The sequence below is a fragment of the Schistocerca piceifrons genome, chromosome 4 (genome assembly GCF_021461385.2).
Source record: "Schistocerca piceifrons isolate TAMUIC-IGC-003096 chromosome 4, iqSchPice1.1, whole genome shotgun sequence".
In the NCBI taxonomy this organism is placed as follows: domain Eukaryota; kingdom Metazoa; phylum Arthropoda; class Insecta; order Orthoptera; family Acrididae; genus Schistocerca; species Schistocerca piceifrons.
In genome coordinates this window covers 503,919,827-503,942,053 of record NC_060141.1, presented here as the reverse complement: position 1 = coordinate 503,942,053, position 22,227 = coordinate 503,919,827, and the positions used below count along the sequence as shown (strand labels likewise).

At 43.6% G+C, this 22,227-nt stretch overlaps 1 protein-coding gene and 1 pseudogene across 1 annotated transcript in view; both read left to right on the top strand.

Annotated features, from left to right (window-relative positions):
* The window catches only part of LOC124794698 (irregular chiasm C-roughest protein), a 1,925,819-nt gene that overhangs the window by 385,558 nt on the left and 1,518,034 nt on the right, over nt 1-22,227 (top strand). The gene's annotated exons all lie outside the window — the stretch shown is intronic.
* Nucleotides 21,159-21,276, top strand: LOC124796661 (annotated as a pseudogene).

Here is a 22,227-nt window from a genome sequence, read left to right as displayed (position 1 = left end):
TTTCCCTTTTGGTGATGACTGACTTTCAATACATCTTGCATGCTAACACATTTTCTTACTCTATACTAAAAACACTCTCTTAATAAATTATCAATACGTCGACTTCCTCTGCTACATTTCTCAATTTTTCATCATTATAGTAAGAGATGATAATACACTCCTGGAAATTGAAATAAGAACACCGTGAATTCATTGTCCCAGGAAGGGGAAACTTTATTGACACATTCATGGGGTCAGATACATCACATGATCACACTGACAGAACCACAGGCACATAGACACAGGCAACAGAGCATGCACAATGTCGGCACTAGTACAGTGTATATCCACCTTTCGCAGCAATGCAGGCTGCTATTCTCCCATGGAGACGATCGTAGAGATGCTGGATGTAGTCCTGTGGAACGGCTTGCCATGCCATTTCCACCTGGCGCCTCAGTTGGATCAGCGTTCGTGCTGGACGTGCAGACCGCGTGAGACGACGCTTCATCCAGTCCCAAACATGCTCAATGGGGGACAGATCCGGAGATCTTGCTGGCCAGGGTAGTTGACTTACACCTTCTAGAGCACGTTGGGTGGCACGGGATACATGCGGACGTGCATTGTCCTGTTGGAACAGCAAGTTCCCTTGCCGGTCTAGGAATGGTAGAACGATGGGTTCGATGACGGTTTGGATGTACCGTGCACTATTCAGTGTCCCCTCGACGATCACTAGTGGTGTACGGCCAGTGTAGGAGATCGCTCCCCACACCGTGATGCCGGGTGTTGGCCCTGTGTGCCTCGGTCGTATGCAGTCCTGATTGTGGCGCTCACCTGCACGGCGCCAAACACGCATACGACCATCATTGGCACCAAGGCAGAAGCGACTCTCATCGCTGAAGACGACACGTCTCCATTCGTCCCTCCATTCACGCCTGTCGCGACACCACTGGAGGCGGGCTGCACGATGTTGGGGCGTGAGCGGAAGACGGCCTAACGGTGTGCGGGACCGTAGCCCAGCTTCATGGAGACGGTTGCGAATGGTCCTCGCCGATACCCCAGGAGCAACAGTGTCCCTAATTTGCTGGGAAGTGGCGGTGCGGTCCCCTACGGCACTGCGTAGGATCCTACGTTCTTGGCGTGCATCCGTGCGTCGCTGCGGTCCGGTCCCAGGTCGACGGGCACGTGCACCTTCCGCCGACCACTGGCGACAACATCGATGTACTGTGGAGACCTCACGCCCCACGTGTTGAGCAATTCGGCGGTACGTCCACCCGGCCTCCCGCGTGCCCACTATACGCCCTCGCTCAAAGTCCGTCAACTGCACATGCGGTTCACGTCCACGCTGTCGCGGCATGCTACCAGTGTTAAAGACTGCGATGGAGCTCCGTATGCCACGGCAAACTGGCTGACACTGACGGCGGCGGTGCACAAATGCTGCGCAGCTAGCGCCATTCGACGGCCAACACCGCGGTTGCTGGTGTGTCCGCTGTGCCGTGCGTGTGATCATTGCTTGTACAGCCCTCTCGCAGTGTCCGGAGCAAGTATGGTTGGTCTGATACACCGGTGTCAATGTGTTCTTGTTTCCATTTCCAGGAGTGTACATTCAAGTAAACAGGTTCTTTTCCGGTGAATGTTTTAACTGCGACAGGATCGGATTGAAAAAATGTATTATGATGAGCGGAGGGTGTTTGTACCTAAAGGTAGTGTATCTAGGAACACACGTAGTTTTTTTGTCGTTACTTCAGTTTATACCTTATTTTGGAATCGCATAAATGGATTTGCATTAGAGACCGCCATAAGCAGTTCCGCCATTTTGTACAGTTTTTATTGTCGCTAGACATCAGGTTGTACTTACAAGGGAACCTCCCCATCGCACCCCCCTCAGATTTAGTTATAAGTTGGCACAGTGGATAGACCTTGAAAAACTGAACACAGATTAATCGAGAAAACAGGAAGAAGTTGTGTGGAACTATGAAAAAAAAATAAGCAAAATATACAAACTGAGTAGTCCATGCCCAAGATAGGCAACATCAAGGAGAATCTGCACTGAGGAGCGCCGTGGTCCCGTGGTTACCGTGAGCAGCTGCGGAACGAGAGGTCCTTGGTTCAAGTCTTCACTCGAGTGAAAATTTTAATTTTTTATTTTCAGACAATTATGAAAGTTAAGGCATTCACACATAATCAACTTCGCTCTCCAAAATTCCAGGACATGTTCAGATTTGCTTGGACATAAGAAGGATTTGACGGTCTACACACGGAAAAATTTGAAAACGTTAAAAACATATGTTTTGACAGAGCACAGGGAAAACCGTGCGACTGTGAAACTGTTGCATTCATTTGTTGCAGTTTATGTGACAAACTCTTATGTTTTCATCACCTTTTTGGGAGTGAATATCACATCCACAACAAGAAAACCTAAATCGGGCAAGGTAGAAGCATTTTTACCCAATCGCCAAGTGCACAAGTTAGGTGGGTCGAAAACATATTCCTGTCATGTGACGCACATGCCGTCACCAGTGTCGTATAGAAAACATCAGACGTGTTTTCCTGTGAAGGAATCGGTTGACCTATGACCTTCTGATCAAATGTTTTCGGTTCCCATTGGAGAGGCACGTCCTTTCGTCTAGTAATCACACGGTTTTGCGGTGCGGTCGCAAAACACAGACACTAAACTTATTACAGTGAACAGAGACGTCAATGAACGAACGGACAGATCATAACTTTGCGAAAATAAAGAAAGTAAAACTTATTCACTCGAGGTAAGACTTGAACCAAGGACCTCTCGCTTCGCAGCTGCTCACGGTAACCACGGGACCACGGCGCTCCGCAGCTAAGACCCTCCTAGATGTTGCCTATCTTGCACATGGACTACTCAGTTTGTATACTTTGCTTTTTTTTCATAGTTCCACACAACTTCTTCCTGTTTTCTCGATTGATCTGTGTTCAGTTTTTCAAGGCCTAGACACTGTGCCAACTTATAACTAAATCCGAGGGGGGTGCGATGGGGAGGTTCCCTTGTTAGAAATCTACATACTTGAGGGCGTTGTAGTATACTAGCAAACTCGCCAATGCTTCGCAATTGCTGAATGAGTGTGGGAATTGGATATACGTCCTGATCGCCTCCTCCCCCTATCTCTCTCCACCTGCTCTTCCTTCCTCTCTGTCTGCATCTCCTGCCCGCTCCCTACGTCCACACAACCCCCGCCCGTCCTTTCTGTTAATTACCTTTTCCCCGCTTCTGCTGACCTTGATACTTGTTTACTGTTGAAGCATAAAATTCTTGATTGGAAATTGAAGTCGCTTAATGTAAACGGGCAAATCGGTTGGGATAATGGGTATACTGGGTACGAGAGCTATCCCCTGCTGCCGAATCTGTGAGAATAGTGGCTTCAATTACAGTATTTCACATCGCATAGTTTTAATCCGCAAATGGGTAGGGTTCCAATGCTTCTGGCGATTTAGATCCCGTAGTTGTTTTCTAATCATAAGCCGATAAGCTATTAATACAACTGCTAGGAAAAAAACAAAACAAACACATTTTTGTGTCTACAATTTTTGTTTCAAAACATATATAATGAGAAACAATATATGCGGGAGAAACAATTTGTCTAATGGTTTAAAGGCCACGCTATCGTAGTTAAACTGCCAGCAAGAAAGAAAAAAAAAGTACATTTTTCACAGTACAGCATAGCACAACACTTTTTTCCTCGCATGTTTTAATAGAAAGCCTGTACATTGTTGCTTGAAATTACGTTGTTTATCTCCATCCTAGCGTTTATTGAAAGTATCGAGTAAACATTTGAAGCAAGTTGCTCAAGTACTATTCGAGAATTTTGGTAACAAAGTGAAAAATCGTGTATTAGTACAGTAGTATAGGCTGAAACTGTTTCAACTACATTGTTAATTCTACAGTTACGTGATTTTATCGCAAAAACAATTCCATACATATTAAAACTAGCTACATAAAGTGTGGACGGGTAATCCGACGCTTAGTCGGCCGTCTACCATCTTATGCAGTGAAACATAAGTAGTTCTTTTAACACAGAACATCTGTAGTATATACACAAATAAGCTGAATTCTATGTATTACATGTTTTGAAAATGAAAATCAATGTTAATTTTCACTAGCTTCAATTTCAAAACGTAACTGGGTTTTGATATTTCTTCAGTTTAATTTGATTGCACTTACTGGTTATTGAAGTGTAGTAGGGTAACAATGTAACAGATAGAGGAGTAAATAGAGACATTTTATGGCTTGCAACCCTTTAAATTTCCACTTGTATTGTTTGGTGAAACCTTAATTATTTCAAAATCAGTTTATCGGATCATTCATCCAAGTTGCTCACAAGAATAATATACACAAGAATCAGAAGAAAATGGAGGTGTTAGATGACGACCAGTTTGGTTTTAGGAAAGGTAAAGGAATTTGACTTTGCAGTTGACAATAGAAGCAACACTAAAGAAAAATCGAGACACTTTCATAGGATTTGTCGACCTGGAAAAAGCGTTCGACAGTGTAAAATGGTGTAAGATGATAGACATTCTGAGCAAAATAGTCGTAAGCTATAGGGAAAGACGGGTAATATTCAATATGTACAAGAGCCAAGAGGGAAAAATAACAATGGAAGACCAAGAACTAAGGATGTAAGACAGGGTTGTGGTCTTTCGACCTGTTGTTCAAGCCATACTTCGAAGCAGTGACGGAAATCAAAGAAAGGTTCAAGAGTGCAATTAAAATTAAACATGGAAGGATATACTACGGTATGTTGATGATTTTCACTTATGGACCGTCTGACAGCAACTGAATAAAACACAATTTTAGTGCCATACGCGTTTCGCCTTTATTTTCTGCAAGGCATCATCAGTGGCAGGTTGCGTAGACAGTTTCTTACATATTACGCTCCTGTTGCATTTTTGGTCTTGTTCTTCTTCCTATGAGCGCCAATTTGCTGTTTTTTCTGCATTCCACAGCACTATGCACTGAACGCTTTTTTTTAATCATCAAATATTAAAAAAAGCGTTCAGTGCATAGTGCTGTGGAATGCAGGAAAAACACCAAATTGGCGCTCATAGGAAGAAGAACAAGACCAACAATGCAACAGGAGCGTAATATGTAAGAAACTGTCTACGCAACCTGCCACTGATGATGCCTTGCAGAAAATAAAGGCGAAACGCGTATGGCACTAAAATTGTGTTTTATTCAGTTGCTGTCAGACGGTCCATAAGTGAAAATCATCAACATACCATAGTATTACGCGCAACTGAGGAGGACAGGACCAAAAAATTGAAGATGGAAGGATATCAATGATAAGATTTGCTGATGATATTGCTGTCTTCAGTATAAAACGAAAAAAAGGGCTGCCATCGAAATAAGTGTCCAAGGAATAGGAAAGCAACTGGAATCACTCAACAGAGGAAAGTCCAGTGGACCAGACGGGATACCAATTCGATTCTACACAGAGTACGCGAAAGAGCTTGCCCCCCTTCTAACAGCCGTGTACCGCAAGTATCTAGAGGAACGGAAGATTCCAAATGATTGGTAAAGAGCACAGGAAGTCCCAGTCTTCAAGAAGGGTCGTCGAGCAGATCCGCAAAACTATAGACCTATATCTCTGACATCGATCTGTTGTAGAATTTTAGAACATGTTTTTTGCTCGCGTATCTTGTCATTTCTGGAAACCCAGAATCTACTCTGTAGGATTCAACATGGATTTCGGAAACAGCGATCGTGTGAGACCCAACTCGCTTTATTTGTTCATGAGACCCAGAAAATATTAGATACAGGCTCCCAGGTAGATGCCAATTTCCCTGACTTCCGGAAGGCGTTAGATACAGTTCCGCACTGTCGCCTGATAAACAAAGTAAGAGCCTACGGAATGTCAGACCAGCTGTGTGACTGGATTGAAGAGTTTTTAGCAAACAGAACACAGCATGTTGTTCTCAATGGAGAGACGTCTACAAAGTAACCTCTGGCGTGCCACAGGGGAGTGTTATGGGACCATTGCTTTGTCACAATATATATAAATGACCTAGTAGATAGTGTCGGAAGTTCCATGCGGCTTTTCGCGGATGATGCTGCAGTATACAGGGAAGTTGCAGCATCAGAAAATTGCAGCGTAATGCGGAACATCTGCAGCGGATAGGCACTTGGTGCAGGGAGTGGCAACTGACCGTTAGCATAGACAAATGTAATGTATTGCGATTACATAGGAAGAAAGATCCTTTGTTGTATGATTATATGATAGCGGAACAAACACTGGTAGCAGTTACTTCTGTAAAATATTTGGGAGTATGCGTACGGAGTGGTTTGATGTGGAATGATCATATAAAATTAATTCTTGGTAAGACGAGTGCCAGGTTTAGATTCATTGAGAGAGTCCTTAGAAAATGTAGTCCTTCAACAAAGGAGGTGGCTTACAAAACACTTGCTCAACCTATACTTGAGTATTGCTCATCAGTGTGGGATCCGTACCAGGTCGGGTTGACAGAGGGGATACAGAAGATCCAAAGAAGAGCGGCGCGCTTCGTCACAGTGTTATTTGGTAAGCGTGATAGCGTTACGGAGATGTTTAGCAAACTCAAGTGACAGACTCTGCAAGAGAGGCGCTATGCATCAAGGTGTAGCTTGCTGTCCAGGTTTCGAGAGGGTGCGTTTCTGGATGAGGTAACGAATATATTGCTCCCCGCTACTTATACCTCCCGAGGAGTTCATGAATGTAAAATTAGAGAGATTCGAGCACGCACGGAGGCTTTCCGGCAGTCGTTCTTCCTGCGAACCATACACGACTGGAACAGGAAAGGGAGATAATGACAATGGCACGTTAAGTGCCCTTCGCCACACACCGTTGGGTGGCTTGCGTAGTATAAATGTAGATGTAGATGTAGTACATAAGTAAAAAAGAATTACGCGGTGTGCTGAATGGAATGAACAGTCTAATCGGTAGAGAACATGGAGTGAGAGTAAATCGAAGAAAGACGAAAGTAATGAGAAGTAGCAGAAATGAGAACAGCGACAAACGGTATTGGTGATGACGAAGTAGATAAAGTTAAAGAATTCTGCTATCTAGGCAGCAAAATAACCCATGACAGACGGGGCAAGGAGGACATATAAAACAGAGAAGCCGTGGCAAAAAATGGCATTCTGGCCAAGAGAAGTCAAGTAATATCAAACATAGGCCTTAATTTGAAGAAGAAATTTCTGAGAATGTACGTTTGTAGCACAGGATTGTATGGTAGTCAAACACGGACTATGGGAAAACCGGAACAAAAGAGTATCGAAGCATCTGAGATGTGGTGCTAAAGGTAGGTCATCTGTAAAGACATCAGTGAATAGCTTCCATGGTACTAGAGGGAGATGTGCAAGACAGAAACTGGAATACATACAGCAAATAATTGAGTACCTAGGTTGCAAGTGCTGTTTTAAAATGAAGAGGCGGGCACAGGAGTGGAATTCGTGGCGGGCAGCATCAAACCTGTCAGAAGACTGATGACTCAAATAAAAAGATCATAAAACTTCCTGGCAGATTAATACTGTGTGCCGGACCGAGACTCGAACTCGGTACCTTTGCCTTTCGCGGGCAAGTGCTCTACCGACTGAGCTACCCAAGCACGACTCACGCCCCTACCCCCTCAGCTTTAATTCCGCCAGTAGCTCGTCTCCTACCTTCCAAACTAAAAAGATCATAATTTTTTCTGAGTAATATTTGTGATTTTAGTAAACCACTGAGTCATATAAAAAGTGAATACCATTGCTTAAAAATGGAATAAGAAGATATATTAAACTTCTATTACAGAGACAGCTAGAGCTCGAATGTATGAAAAGTATCCCAATGTACAACACTTCCCCTCCTGCCGGCTAAACTTCTCAATAGTTGGCTTATCGTATGTTAAAAGGGAAATAATGTCGCCAAAAAGAAAAAGTACATTTTTAGTCGCTTCTGACATATCAACTTTGTACTTCACTCTACATGTTTGATTATGATAGTATGTTTCCAATACCGGCATACAAATGTATGAAATTGCTTAACTAAAATGATACGCGGTGTGTGCTTGCTATGACGTCACCAAACTTCAAATTACCACCGAAAGCGAAAGCTTCACAGTCCGTGGTTTCCCAGAGCTGCTGAAAAAAAGCTTTTCGTGGACGTCAGCGGTTGTAATTAGCCGGAGGTCGGAGCGAAGGCGCTCACAGAAACCGGAAGCGGCGACCGGCCCTTTGATCAGCGGGGCACCTTAATGCCGGCCCGCGGTCTCAAAGAACCGCGAACTGCCGGCGGCCGAGGTGACGGCGGCGCGGGGCGAATGGCCCGTGCCGATATTGGAGCACCGCTCCGCCCAACTAATTGTTTATCTTCTTCCACAATGACGCAACGTCATACGGCTCAGCGGCCTGAGCGTAAAAGGAAACCCAAATTTTTGTGTGTGTCAACTGCAGTGGAGATAATATCATAGTTTTAATTACTTGTTCTGTTTCACTTTCTTTTGCACCCTAATACGATTTCGATTTCATGTGGTAATGCTACTCTACGTGGGTGTGAGTAGCACATTGTCAGCAAGGCCACACATATAACAATTCTAACACTAAAGACAAATGGGAGTCTTTACTGGAAATTTATGTAGGTTTAGAAAAACCTTTTGACCATATTGACTGGGATGCTCTCCTCGAAAACGTGTAGGTATCATGGATAATGCACAGGGAATGATAGGCTATACACAGCTTTACAGAAACCAGACTGCCGACACAAGAAATAAGAATCGAACAACACACAAAGGAAGCGACGGTTGAGAAGAAATGGTTCAAATGGCTGTGAGCACTTGGGACTTAACTTCTAAGGTCATCAGTCCCCTAGAACTTATAACTACTTAAACCTAACTAACCTAAGGACATCACATACATCCATGCCCGAGGCAGGATTCGAACCTGCGACCGTAGGGGCCGATTGAGAAGTAATTGAGCTTTTCTTCTGTTCTTTTTTTTATCAATGAGTCTTCTGACTGATTTGATGAAGTCCGCCACGGATTTCTCTCCTGTGCCCACCTTTTCATCTCAGATTAGCACTTGCAAATTGAAAGCTGTGCTCTGAGTTATTTGCCTGACATATTCCACTTTCTGTCTTCCTCTTCAGCTTTTACCCTGATAGCTCCCTCTAGTACCATGGAAGCAGAAATATGAGAGGGATATGCAGACAGAAGATGTAAAAAGCTTTGAGGTTGGTCGAGGACATTGAAATTATACTAATGATGGAAACGGACATGGTAGATAAGTTGAATGGAAGGCATAGTGTCTTCGAAAGCGTTTTTAAGACGGACATAAAATTGAAACAAGGACAATGGAATTTTGCTGAAATAAATCAGAATGTTTCTAAAGGAATTTAGAGAAAAGCTGTTGATAACCATTAAAGTAGCTATACTTGCAATAATGATTTTGGATTGACTGTGAAAATGAAAATATAATTAAATTGTGTCGAATACATTGATGATCTGCTGAAACGGTTAGGTTCAGCTACTTATGCTATTAGGGTTATTGTAAATTTTGGTTATAAACATATCAGTAAATTAGCCTACTACGCCTATTTTCATTCATTGCTTTCACATTGCATCATATTTTGGGGTAATCCATCACTAAGAGAGAAAGTATTCAATGCACAAAAGCCTGTAATCAGAATAATAGCTGTAGCGAACCTAAACTCTCCTTGCATACATTTATTTAAGTCACTCTGAATAATCACAGTGCCCTCGCAGTTTACATACACTTATGAAATTTGTTATTAATAACCCGTACCAGTGCAAAAACAATAGCGAAGTCATAGCTACAACACTATAAGAAAGGATGATATTCACTATTCTGGGTTAAATCTGACTTGAAAGGAGCGAATTATGATGCCACAAAAATCTTTGGTCTTTTGCCAAATAGCATTATACGTCTGACAGACAGCCAACCAAAATTTAAAAACAATTTAAAAGAATTTATGAATGACAACCCCTTCTATTCAATAGATGAATTTTTATATGTGAAGTAGTAACTGAAAGAAAATTAATTATATTGTGTAAAGAAAACTTAGGTTAAACTGATACGTTCCACATTATTACGAAATGTCGTAACATGATCAATGCTGATACTTAATATACAAGAATTTGCATACAAGTTCAGATACAGAAATCCTGAGGGGAAGGATGTGAAACCTGATAACAATAGACTGTATACGGCGAGAATGAATACGAGATTCAGCGATATGGCTTTTTCCGATACTTGCTGCTACGCCGTTGTATTCCAAGTATTCGCAGTTGTCACGTAACTTGTTATGTACCTACATAGGTGTAATAGATCACAATTCACAAAAGGCAAGACAAGGCACTAATGGCTTCCGGTATGATAGCTGTACTGTTTAGAGTAAACGAAACAGATCCAACACATATAATAAATCGATAACGACGGTTATTTTGTCCCAGTATCAAGTTCAAGATCATATTAGAAACAAAATAGTTAGTATCATATTAACGGGTGACGACGTAAGTGTGGAAAGAATTGCTACTTTTCTAGTTCTTTAACTGCTGCAGGCACATCCCCTAAGTAGAAATAAATGACGACAGGGTACGCCGGTATTCTGAAGATGCCAAACAAAGTGTTTGAAGCAGACAGAGCAGATAACTGAAAAACGGATGTTCGCAGCTTGCGTTAATTCCGAGTGCAGAACAAGAGGAAGTTTTAAAACAGCCATTAGCCCAGCACAAACCAGAGAGAGAGAGAGAGAGAGAGAGAGAGAGAGAGACAGAGAGAGAGAGAGAGAGAGAAATGGAGGGGAGAGTAGAAGAAGGAAGAGGCAAAGTTTTCACAGGCCATCACTTCGACGCCGTCCGGACACCATGCTTTTTGCCGCCCTCTAGTCGAGATGTCGCTACACACCGGTCTACACCTCAGCCATAGCGATGGCCGTGGTTTTATTTTTCCCTGTTCTGTCTGCTCAAGAGACGTCAAATCAAAGTGACAACACAAGAGGAGATTACAAGATGCTTCGAATGCGACAGCCTCCAGGACAGCGAGAACGGGTTTGTTACGTGTGTCACGAGCCCGTCGTCTGCGGGCTGGCGACGCGACAAAGCGTTGCTGCTGCGAGACGGGAGCCGGTTATTTATGAGTAACTGCGCTGCCGTAGTTTATTTCCCACCTGGCTTCCATGAATCATGAGAGGTAAATGTCACGACGCATTTTTAATAATGGATAAAGCTGGTCCTTGTCACCTCTGTGATGGCTAGTCTCTCTCTCTCTCTCTCTCTCTCTCTCTCTTTCTCTCTCTCTCTCCTCCCTAAATATTCCGGCCGTGACATGAAGTGTGGATGAACAAAACTGCTCTGATCTTAAAAATAACCGTTTATTGATGTTTTCAACCTAAACCTTAGTACACGCTTTGTGAGAGCGATTAAAGTATTTCGTACGTACAGTTACAACGTTTCCTCCTTTTCCTCCTAAGTCTGTTTGTTTTCTAAACTGACTGCAGTTCTTTCTTTGATAAATGCGTCCGATATTTTTTCACAGGCTTCTCTCCATTGGTTATCCTCAGAATATTCGTTCTTTACCCTGTCCGCTGACCGGTTGCAAGCCGGCCAGGGTGGCCGAGCGGTTCTAGGCGCTACAGTGTGGAACCGCGCAACCGCTCCGGTCGCCGGTTCGAATCCGGCCTCGGGCATGGATGTGTGTGATGTGCTTAGGTTAGTTAGGTTTAAGTAGTTCTAAGTTCTAGGGGACTGATGACCACAGATGTTAAGTCCCATAGTGCTCAGAGCCATTTGAACCATTTTTGATTGGTTGCAAGATTAATCGAATGAATGAAACGCGCTTGTGGATAGGAAAGAAAATTTCATTAAGAGGGGATCGTATCGAGTTAGTAGCTTAAATTACCTGTGTACCTTGGTATGTAACGTGCGTTACTCAGTGAACAACAATGATTTGGGCATCAGACACACATTCTGTACGAAAGGGGCTTTAATCCCTGTATGAACTTCAAACATCAGGGTTTCCGTAATTTTACGGGATGGTTCAATTGATAAGGGCACTCTCCTTTCCCATATCTGCCGTGTCCCTCTCTCTCTCTCTTCCCTCTATAGCGACCTCGTCGTCGACGAAACTTTAAAGCGTAATCTTCCTCCCCATGTATACGTAACGTATTACGTATACACGGGCGAGCTGTTCGAAAGGAAGGAGGTAAGGAAAATTTGTTCCACAGCTGAACCCTAAATGGCGGACCAAGAGTGCGCCGTGACCGGTCCAGCAAAGTGACCGCTATGACCCTGTCCACCGAGGCACAAAGGTGAACAGCACTTGGCTGGACCTTATGGCACGTTCTTGGAGAAGGTAGACCTGTCTCTAATACCGTCTGTTATTCGGTCGTGTGAGTGACAGATTCTGGGTGCTAAACGGCCGCTAAAATACTTTAACAACCGATGGGACTTAACTATCGCTAGGTCTGAATATGCTCCAAAGCAGAACTTCACCTTTTCCCGTTTTCATCGTGAAACAGAGTGCAGACAGAGTATGCCTTCCTATTCGTTATCTCGCGTTCGTTAATCTGTAAATCGACTTACTGAATCCTGAATTATTTTCGGCTGGAGAATATTTCGCGTATTATGATCATCAAATTGACTTAGTTTTTCGCTTCTCTTTAGTTTGGGGATTCCTGCTACCACGCTCTTAACGCTCCGTATGCAACTTTATTGCATTTCATAACATTATTTCTGTCTATATTGTACTGGTTATCGTATATCTGACATATACTTTCTTGAATAAATATTATTCAGTAGAGTTGTCTGATGATGTCTACATTAATTATTGACTTAGAATAATAATACTCATTCTATTAATTCTTCATTTGTCTTTTTGTCAATATTTCTGTTTATTTTGTTAATTCGGAGTTCCAGCTAACTTGTAGACTACGAATATTTGATTGCAGTATCACAGCTATAGTTTTACTATCTGCAGCGAGTTAGCTGCTGGGTATGAAAGAAAACTTGTGCAGCTAGACCCTACGACAGTATCGAGCTGTTCATTTTAAACCGAGCCGTACATAGCCCAGTTACGTAAGGTGTGAGCAACGTTAGGTGAAGTTGCAACTTGTTTGCTCTACGGAATGGTGGTTAGGGAAACTGCTCAGCAGAATATCCTTCCTTCCTTCCAAGATGCAAACTCCTCACATTAGGAAGATGGTGGCTTTTAATATCGTTCGAAATTAATAATGGAGTGAAACCATACGAAAGTTGCACTACAATTCTTTGGCTGTACGGTGCAAGTAGACCTCATAATGAAAATTTCTATTACTGCGTTGATCAAAGAAAATTTGGCTTAACAAATGTACTGGCTGTGGAACGCGCGTAGCTATCAAATGACGATTCCGCTGACTCGTGTAAGTCGCTACATGAAAAATTTATTGAAGAAAATGAGCGGTGTTCCATTGCAGAAAAATCCTCTGCAATGTGCGATACGAACTGCTCTAGTTCATTTCAGTATGCGCAACTGCCCGCAGTGCTGCGATGAGCAAGGTAGGTTGAAAGATAGCATATAAGATTTCTTAATTACATCTAAGTCCGAATTTATCCATTAAGCAAAACTTATTTGTTTTCAAATGTTAGCATCCACTTGTGAAATTTAATTCAGCCACTGAGAGTCTTCCTTCTTCGTTTGACTGAATAATGTAAATAACCAACACTACAGAGCTTAAAAGTAAAACTATTCGCGTTTGTGGAAAAACTGAAATATTTTAATGAGGGAAACTCCCCATCGCTGCCCCCTCAGATTTAGTGGTTAGACGGCGCAGTGTACAGACCGTCAGAAACCGAACACAGATCAGGCATTAATACGGGAAGAAGGTGTTCTCCACTATGAAAAAAAAGCAAAATAGAAACTGTGAACGGTCCAAGCACAAGAAGCACAACATAGAGCAGTGTTGAAGCGCTACCTCGTCGTGGTTAAGGGGTGGACTGCAAGGCGGGAGAGCCATATTCAGTCCTCCCTCGTGCCAATAGTATTATTATGGTTTTTTTTCGCTGTTCAGTGTATTCAGATTTGTTTCTGTGTCGTGGTGAAACGTCCCTCTGCAACAGCAAGGAGTAAGGAAGGGGCATGTAATGTAAGTTGATTCTGTACAAGTCCTCTATGTGCAGCCGAAAGGAACTGGCTTTCGAATGGGAACTGCAAACGTGTGATGTCAAGGCGATAAGTCAACCGAATCTCCAACAGGAAAACACGTCTGGCGTGTCATATACGTCGTTAGTGACAGTACGTGTGTCGTATGATAGGAATCTCTTATCGACGCACGTAACTTGTACGCCAGGTGACTAAGTGAGTTATGCCTCCTTGCCCGATTCAGTTGTCCGTATGAATTTGAATCTGTTCCCTCCCAAGGAAACGGTGCAAACATAATATTTTTTCACATAAGCTGCAACAAATGAACGCAACAGTTTCACAATCATACAAGTTTTCCCCTGTGCTCTATGAAAACGTATGTTTTTAACTATTTTGAAGTTGCGTTCCGTTTTGGAAGTTTTGCCTCTTGAATTCCCTTGTTTGCTGCATCTCGCTTGCTCTCACAATTCGTCGCATTTCCTTGCGACGGTAACGTATTCTTACCACGTGACTCATATTCTACAATCAGTGTATAGTACGACAACTGCCAAGACAAGTCAAGATGATGTACTCAGTAATGAAACAAAGTAGTAGGTTCTGCCACAAATATCGACTCTTACGCAGTGTGTCTAACAGAGTATTTCAATACGACAGTATACCATCTTAGGCAATTTGTAATACATAAAACACTTGATAATGCCACTTTGAAGCCGAAATCATGAGTATGTAAGTGTAAATGTAACACTGTAAATAAACAACAGTCTAACGGCGGTACTGATTTTAAAGAAACAAGACAAAGAGAACAAACTTATCACTGACCCGACGGACAGTTAATAGTTTTGTGAAAAAAAGGCACGAGGGAGTTTTGAACACAGCTTGCCGCATTGCAGACCAACATTGTAACCATTTTTTAAAACCTCATTTTGTCTGTAACTGATCGTTGTATTTGTTAGGCGCGGACGTCCTATGACACTTTTTAAGTTCAGCGTTGATTTATTCAGTTTATTTATTTATTTTTTATTACAGAGGGCAGCTAACTTTCTGACCGAACACGCTGAACTACCTTGCTGGCGTCTGACTACAATGCCGTCGCTCTCCCACTTCGCTGAATGTTGCACTTCAAGCATGGACCGTTCACTTCTTTTTTCACATTTCCGCACACCGTCTTCCTGTTTTCATGCTTGGTCTATTTACAACATTGACGGGCTATCCATTTGGCCAGCTTACCACTAATTACGATTAAATGTGAGGGTCGTGCTATGGGCAGTTTCCCTTGTAAGCAGAGGTTCGGCCTTTGAAGTTATATTCACAATAGCTCTATGTCTGGATCTGATTGTTTATTTGTTCTGCTCTTCTCAGTTTTTTTTACATGTATTGATGTTCTACGGTATTAAAATGTAAAACTTAATCTGCAAGGCACTCTTATATTAAAGAGAAAGGGACAGTTCTCAGCGTTCATAATGAAGCTGACAGATGTTTGAAACTAACCGTAATTAACTGAAGCTGTTCCTTTTGCTTTCTTCACATGTCACAAATGAACACGTTACCTGGTTTTTATCGTTTGTATCTTCTATTTTATTCTTTTATGTATTAGTGCGACGTATACTACAACGTCCAACAATAGTTTAATTAGGATTTCCCGAAGCAGTAAACGCAGTTAAATGGGAAATCTTTAGAGAGAGTTAGTAATGGATAGAGCGTGTAAGACTAGGACGAGATAGAAAGGAGTCTAAGATCATGTCGAACCAAACGAAGATTGAAATGCAAAATCGCAATATTTAGAGTGCACATTACGGCGGCTGTCATATTTCAACAGAAAGCTAAATCAACGTACCATGTAGTAATATAATGAACTACAATCAATCTAACTTTTGCAGTCCCTTTCTCCACTGAGCATACGGTGATTAAATTTATTCCTCGATCGACAGCCCATAGATTACAGAAAATGTTTCGGCCCAGGAAAACAGCAAATTACAGCCGCACCTGTCTCTTCCTGCTAAGCAGCCCACTCGCCTAGAGATTACGAACAAACAAGCAGGTGGGTTGAAACGTCGCAGAGTCGTCGCCTGGTAGGAAGGGAACGTGGCGGTTGTCCCTTGGCAGGGATTGTCGCAGTGTGTCTGTGCGGGAGGCACGCCGGCGCTGAGCTGGATTTCGGCACCCCCGCGGAAGTTCTCGTACAACATCGCCCGTACGTATTTAGGAGCCAAGACAAACACTCTAATGAGGGCTTCTCCGCCTATACGTTCGGTTGCAAGTGTGTGTGTGTGTGTGTGTGTGTGTGTGTGTGTGTGTGTGTGTGTGTGTGTGTGTGTGTTCGCACATTCGAGCTTTATGTATGTAGAGGAGGGAGCTGCGCCCTGCATTGCTTGATGTAGCGAAATGAACCAAGGCTGACTCGACAGTCTGTCATACATACATATTCACTTGAAGCAGAGCGATATCAAGCTTCTATCCGGAAAGGTAACACTCGAGATATCGAATTTAACTGGCAAAAGTAGAAAATATAAAAATGTGTCAGCTGATGCAGGTAAAAGGGAAAATATAGACGTCTAAAAATTAGGCTAACAGTAGGTGCAAATGGCAAAGCAGTAATGGCTAAAGCACGTAGGAGTACGTATGAATATGTGAAATAAAGGTGCCACATTTACGGAAATTAAAGAAACGTTTCGGAAAAAAAGAGCTACCCGAGTATCAAGAGCTCAGATGGCAAGCCCGTACTAAACAAAGAAGGAAACGTTAAAACGGTGAAGAAAGAGGTCGAGGAGCTAAGTGAAAATGCAGGATGGCTGTAATTAATTTTCTGTTGCTTGAGAGGCCCCCATGAAAAACGAGTAATCCTAGAACAATGAAACTTTGCACAAGGATTTGTAAGGACATGCGGAAGATAACTAACGAATGACTATTGAAAGAAGCATATTTTAATTTCTGCATGAGAGGGTAAGATTTGTTAACTGCGTATCGCGTATAAGTTCCAGGTTACAGACGTTGCTCAGTGTAACAACTGTCTGCATCTACGACTACCTGGAAGGCACTGCAGGTTGCTGTATCTCAGGTGGGACTTTGGCTGCCTCCCTCGCTATGCTCATCTTCAACCTCCAACGTGTGTTAGTGTCTCGTTGATAAATCCTTTCCTTCAGGTAACCCCAAAGCTAGAAATCACACGGGCACAAACCTGCTGATCTCGGTGCCCACGCAGCCTAGAACGATCGGCCAATGATACGTTTTTCTCCAAGTGTATTACGGAGGAACCGAATGATCTCACGAGCAGCGTGAGTTGGAGTTCCATCGTGCATCAAAACAAATGAGTCCAAAGCACCCTCCCCCCACCCCTCCCCCACCCGAAACAAATACAGTAGCGTGAGCTGTTCACGATGCATGCCCTTAGTCCTTGGAGTCCGAATTCCTCCTACGTTCCCGTACTAATACCGGCATCTATGGGCAAGTTATGAAATTGACACTACTAACAACGCAAATCCTGCAGCGCACAGTCTAAACAACACTCCTATAAAGTTGAGTGCCCATACAGTAAATAGTCTCCCGCCTACACTGGCTTAAGTACCGATTTTTAATTATAACCACGCTGTAGTACCATGCTCCGGGAATGACTGCAGGGGGACAGAAGTAGGAAAGCGGATTGCCGTTCTGGGCGAGGTTCTAGTGGAGCCAGTTTGCCGTTGCCTTTCGCCGACCTCTTTTGAAGTGCCAACTGCGTATCTGTCGTTTGGGAGATATTGATGAGTGCTTGTGCAGCGTAACGTTGTGTTTGTGTTTTTATGGATGGAGGGAAGGCAGAAGGTGAGACTGTATGTCGGTAATGAGCCTATTCCTCTCAAATAACACCTTGGGGGCCGCCGAGCTCTACGTCCCCAACCGGCAGACGGGTCTCCATCAACAATGTCTTATCGCCTCACTTCATGACACACTCCGGAAAGGCTTAGAATTTAATACAGGGGCAAAGATTAGTGATCAGGAACTTTATGCCACCACCTATCCCCCCCGCCCCTCCCCCCTTGCTGGTCAAACAAATACTGCCATTGAAAATTTTACACTATCAGAATTCGAACCCGGTTACCACCGAATTCAGCGCCGCAACATAGGCCTATGCGTGTTTTAGCGACCACGCTTTCAGAGGAGGATGTAATGGGGCGACTACAAAAGACGTCTCAAAATTAGGTTGGCAGGGAATGTAAACTGGTGAAACAGGAGTGGACAATGGAAAATTGCAAATCTTTAGAAGCATATATGATTGTAGAAAATACAGCCGGCCCTGTGGCCGAGCGGTTCTAGGCCCTTCAGTCTGGAACCGCGCGACCGCTACGGTCGCAGGTTTGAATCCTGCCTCGGGCATGGATGTGTGTGATGTCCTTAGGTTAGTTAGGTTTAAGTAGTTCTAAGTTCTAGGGGACTGATGACCTGAGATGTTGAGTCCCATAGTGCTCAGAGCCATTTGAACCATTTTAGAAAATACAGATGCCGCAACAGAAAAATTAAAGAAACCTTTGCAGAAAAGTGAAGCAGCTGTACGATTATAAAGAGCTCTCGTGTTAATACCTTAATAAACATTGGGAGGATTGTTGAACGTTGGGAGGGATACATAAGAGGGTCTGTATAACGGAAACAAACGTAAAGGTAACATTATTCCAAGAAAAGAGGAAGTATATGAAGATGATGTGAAAAATAAGGATTCGAAGAGTCTGATAGAGGATTGAAAGACCTAAGTCGAAACAAGACACTATTTTCTCAGACTGTGGTGGTCAGGGGAGATGGGACAATTCATCCTCCTGCGGAAGAAACCAATACTCTGCGAGCTGCGTGAAAAGGCGTTCTGTCATTTAGAACATAGCGTCATCATTAGGGAAGAGGTGAACTTGATGAGCCAAAATGACCGCATAATCCTTGGCAGCAATGCGAGAGAGTAATCTTGGGGCGCATAGCCGCGATATGGGAGCTCAAATCATTACCAAACTACCCGCCATGTTTCATTCTTTGCAGCAAACAGGCTGCATCGAACGTTTGGGACGGCGTACGCCAGCTAAACTCGGCCAGAATTTGGAAACCGTTTGAAACAAAACTCACCGGACCAAATGACTTTCCTCCATTGCTTCATAGTCCAGATCTTATGGTTTAAGCACCACGTTCCCCTTTTACGGCAATTTTCTTCCCTGATGTGTGGTTTTCGAATTCTAGCTCGCCTTGCAATTCTCTGCTTATGGAGTTCCCTTCGTGTTGTTATGGTGGCACCAGCGTTCGCGAGTGCGACAGTCAGCTCCACAGTGACTTTCGTAGTCCCGTCCTCGTTATTTTCGTCACAATCCGCTTCGGTAACGGTCTGTCATTGTGACTCAACACACACTTTCGCTCGTATTGCTGCTTAGTGGATCATGTTTTCCCTGTCTGCGATATAAATCTTCGATGTGGTGCCTCTTGCAACATCAGAAACTTCGGGCTACGTTCGTTACGGAAGCCCCACCGTAAGGGCACGAACAGTTTGCCCACCATAGGATGCACGTAGCTCCGACACACATTGAGGTGATAAAAATCGTGGGATAGCGATGTGATCATGTACCCACGGCGGTAGTATCACGTACACAAGGTATAAAAGGACAGTGCATTCGTGCTCAGGTGATTCATGTGAAAAATTTTCCGGCGTGATTCTGGCCGCAGAACGAGAATTAACAGACTTTGAACTAGGAATGGTAGTTGAAAATACATGTATGGAACAAAAGTTAGGGAATTCAATATTCCAAGATCCACAGTGTCAAGCGTGTATCGAGAATGCTAAATTTCAGGCATTAAGTCTCACCAGGGTCAAAGCATTGGCCGACGGACTTCACTTAACGACCGAGAGCAGCGGCATTTGTCTAGAGTTGCTTCAGTCCGCAACCGCGCTGCTGCTACGGTCGCAGGTTCGAATCCTGCCTCGGGCATGGATGTGTGTGGTGTCCTTAGGTTAGTTAGGTTTAAGTAGTTCTCAGTCTAGGGGACTGATGACCTCAGATGTCAAGTCCCATAGTGCTTAGAGCCATCTGAACCATTTTTTTTCCAGAGTTGTCAGTGCTAAGAGGCTAGACACATTGAGCGCAAAAACCGCAGAAATCAATGTGGAATATACGAGGAACGTATCTGTTAGGATAGTGCAGCGAAAATTGTCATTGATTGGCTATGGCACGAGACGACCGACACGAGTGCCTTTGGTAGCAGCACGACATCGCCTGCAGCGCCTCTCTTGCGCTCTTGATCATGCTACTTGGGCCCTAGACTACTGGAAAACACCGGCCTGGTCCGATGAGTTCCGATTTCTGTTGGTGAGAGCTGTAGGGTTGAGTGTGGCGTAGGCCCCACGAAGCCATGGACCCTAATTGGCAACAAGGCACTGTGTAAGCTTGTGTTTGCTCCATAATGATGTGGACTGTGTCTACATGGAATGGAGGTGTGGACTGTGTCTACATGGAATTTAGTGGATTCTCTTGTCCAACTGATCCGATCATTAACTGGAAATGGCTACTTGGAGACCATTTATAGTCATTCTTGGCGTTAATGTTCCCAAACAACGATTTCATGTTACCGGGCTATAACTGTTTGCGAATGGTTTGAAGAACATTCTGGAAATTCGAACGAATTATTTGGCCACCCAGATATCCCGACATGAATTCCATCAAACATTTATGGAATGAAATCGTGGAGTAGATTCGTGCACAACACCCAGCACTGGCAAGAGTTTTGTAATTATGGACGGCTATTGAGACAGCTTAGCTCAATATTTCTGCAGGGGACTTCCAACGACTTGAGTCCATGCCTCGTCGAGTTGCTACACTACGCCGGGGAAAAGGAGGTCCGACGCTATATTAGAAGGTATCCTATAACTTCTGTCACCTTAATGTAATGCGCTCACTACTACATAGAACACGAGAGATTCTTGCAGCGTATTGAGGACATTGCACAGGTGCCGTTAGTGGTCAAACACCGCAACACAAGCTGCAGGCTTTGTTACCATCTGCATTTATGTGCAAACATGCATTTCTTGCGGTGTTTCAATAATTTTGTCCAACCTTTCTGTCCTTCGGGCAACGGCCTTGCCGCAGTGGATACACCGGTTCCCGTGAGATCACCGAAGTTAAGCGCTGTCGGGCGTGGCCGGCACTTGGATGGGTGACCATCCAGGCCGCCATGTGCTGTTGCCATTTTTCGGGGTGCTCTCAGCCTCGTGATGCCAATTGAGGAGCAACTCGACCGAATAGTAGCGACTCCGGTCAAAGATAACCATCATACCGACCGGGAGAGCGGTGTGCTGACCACACGCCCCTCCTATCCGCATCCTCAACCGAGGATGACACGGCGGTCGGATGGTCCCGATGGGCCGCTTGTGGCCTGAAGACGGAGTGCTTTTTTCTGTCCTTCAGAGGAATTTAATTTCATTGGCTTGTAATTAAGAATGTTTCTTCTTCTTCTTCGCGGATGGATCACTTAGGACCACGGGTAATCAACATTTGTTGGCCGTCCTTTTCGCCCAGTATTCCTTCATAAACAACGAATGGGCTAGCTTTCGTTGCGTAGACCACGTATGTCGGTTAGTTTCTCTCTCTTCTTCCTCAAAACCCCGTGTTTTTGTGATTTTTCTGATTTCATTTCTATCATGTAGATTTGGAGACCCTAATTCTCTCAGGTCTTTTTCCGTCTGTTTGTACCAGTTCGGTCTTGTAGTTTTGTTCTTTAAAGATGTATGGATTTTGTGCGTTAACCTGTTTGAGTACATTCTTTCTGAATACCCCATGAATTGGATTCTTCTCATGCGGATTGTGTCTGTTATTTTGAAGATATTTTTATATATTTCTGCATTGGGTTTTGGATAATGCACACCATCTTTAGTTCTTGGTCCTAGGATTTTTCTCATTATTTTACGTTCTTTCACTTCTAATTCCTCTTTTAGTGTTCTGTGTTGAAGGTTTAGTGTTCAGATGCGTAGAGAGCTTCGGGTTTAATTACTGTTGTGTAGCGTCGTATTTTGCAGTTCCACGAGAGACTCCTTTTGTTATAAATGTTTTTTGTTAATCGAAACGCAGTCTCCGTTTTCTGGACTCTTGATCTGACAGATTTCTTTTCATTACAATTTTCTGCAATCCGTTCACCTAAAT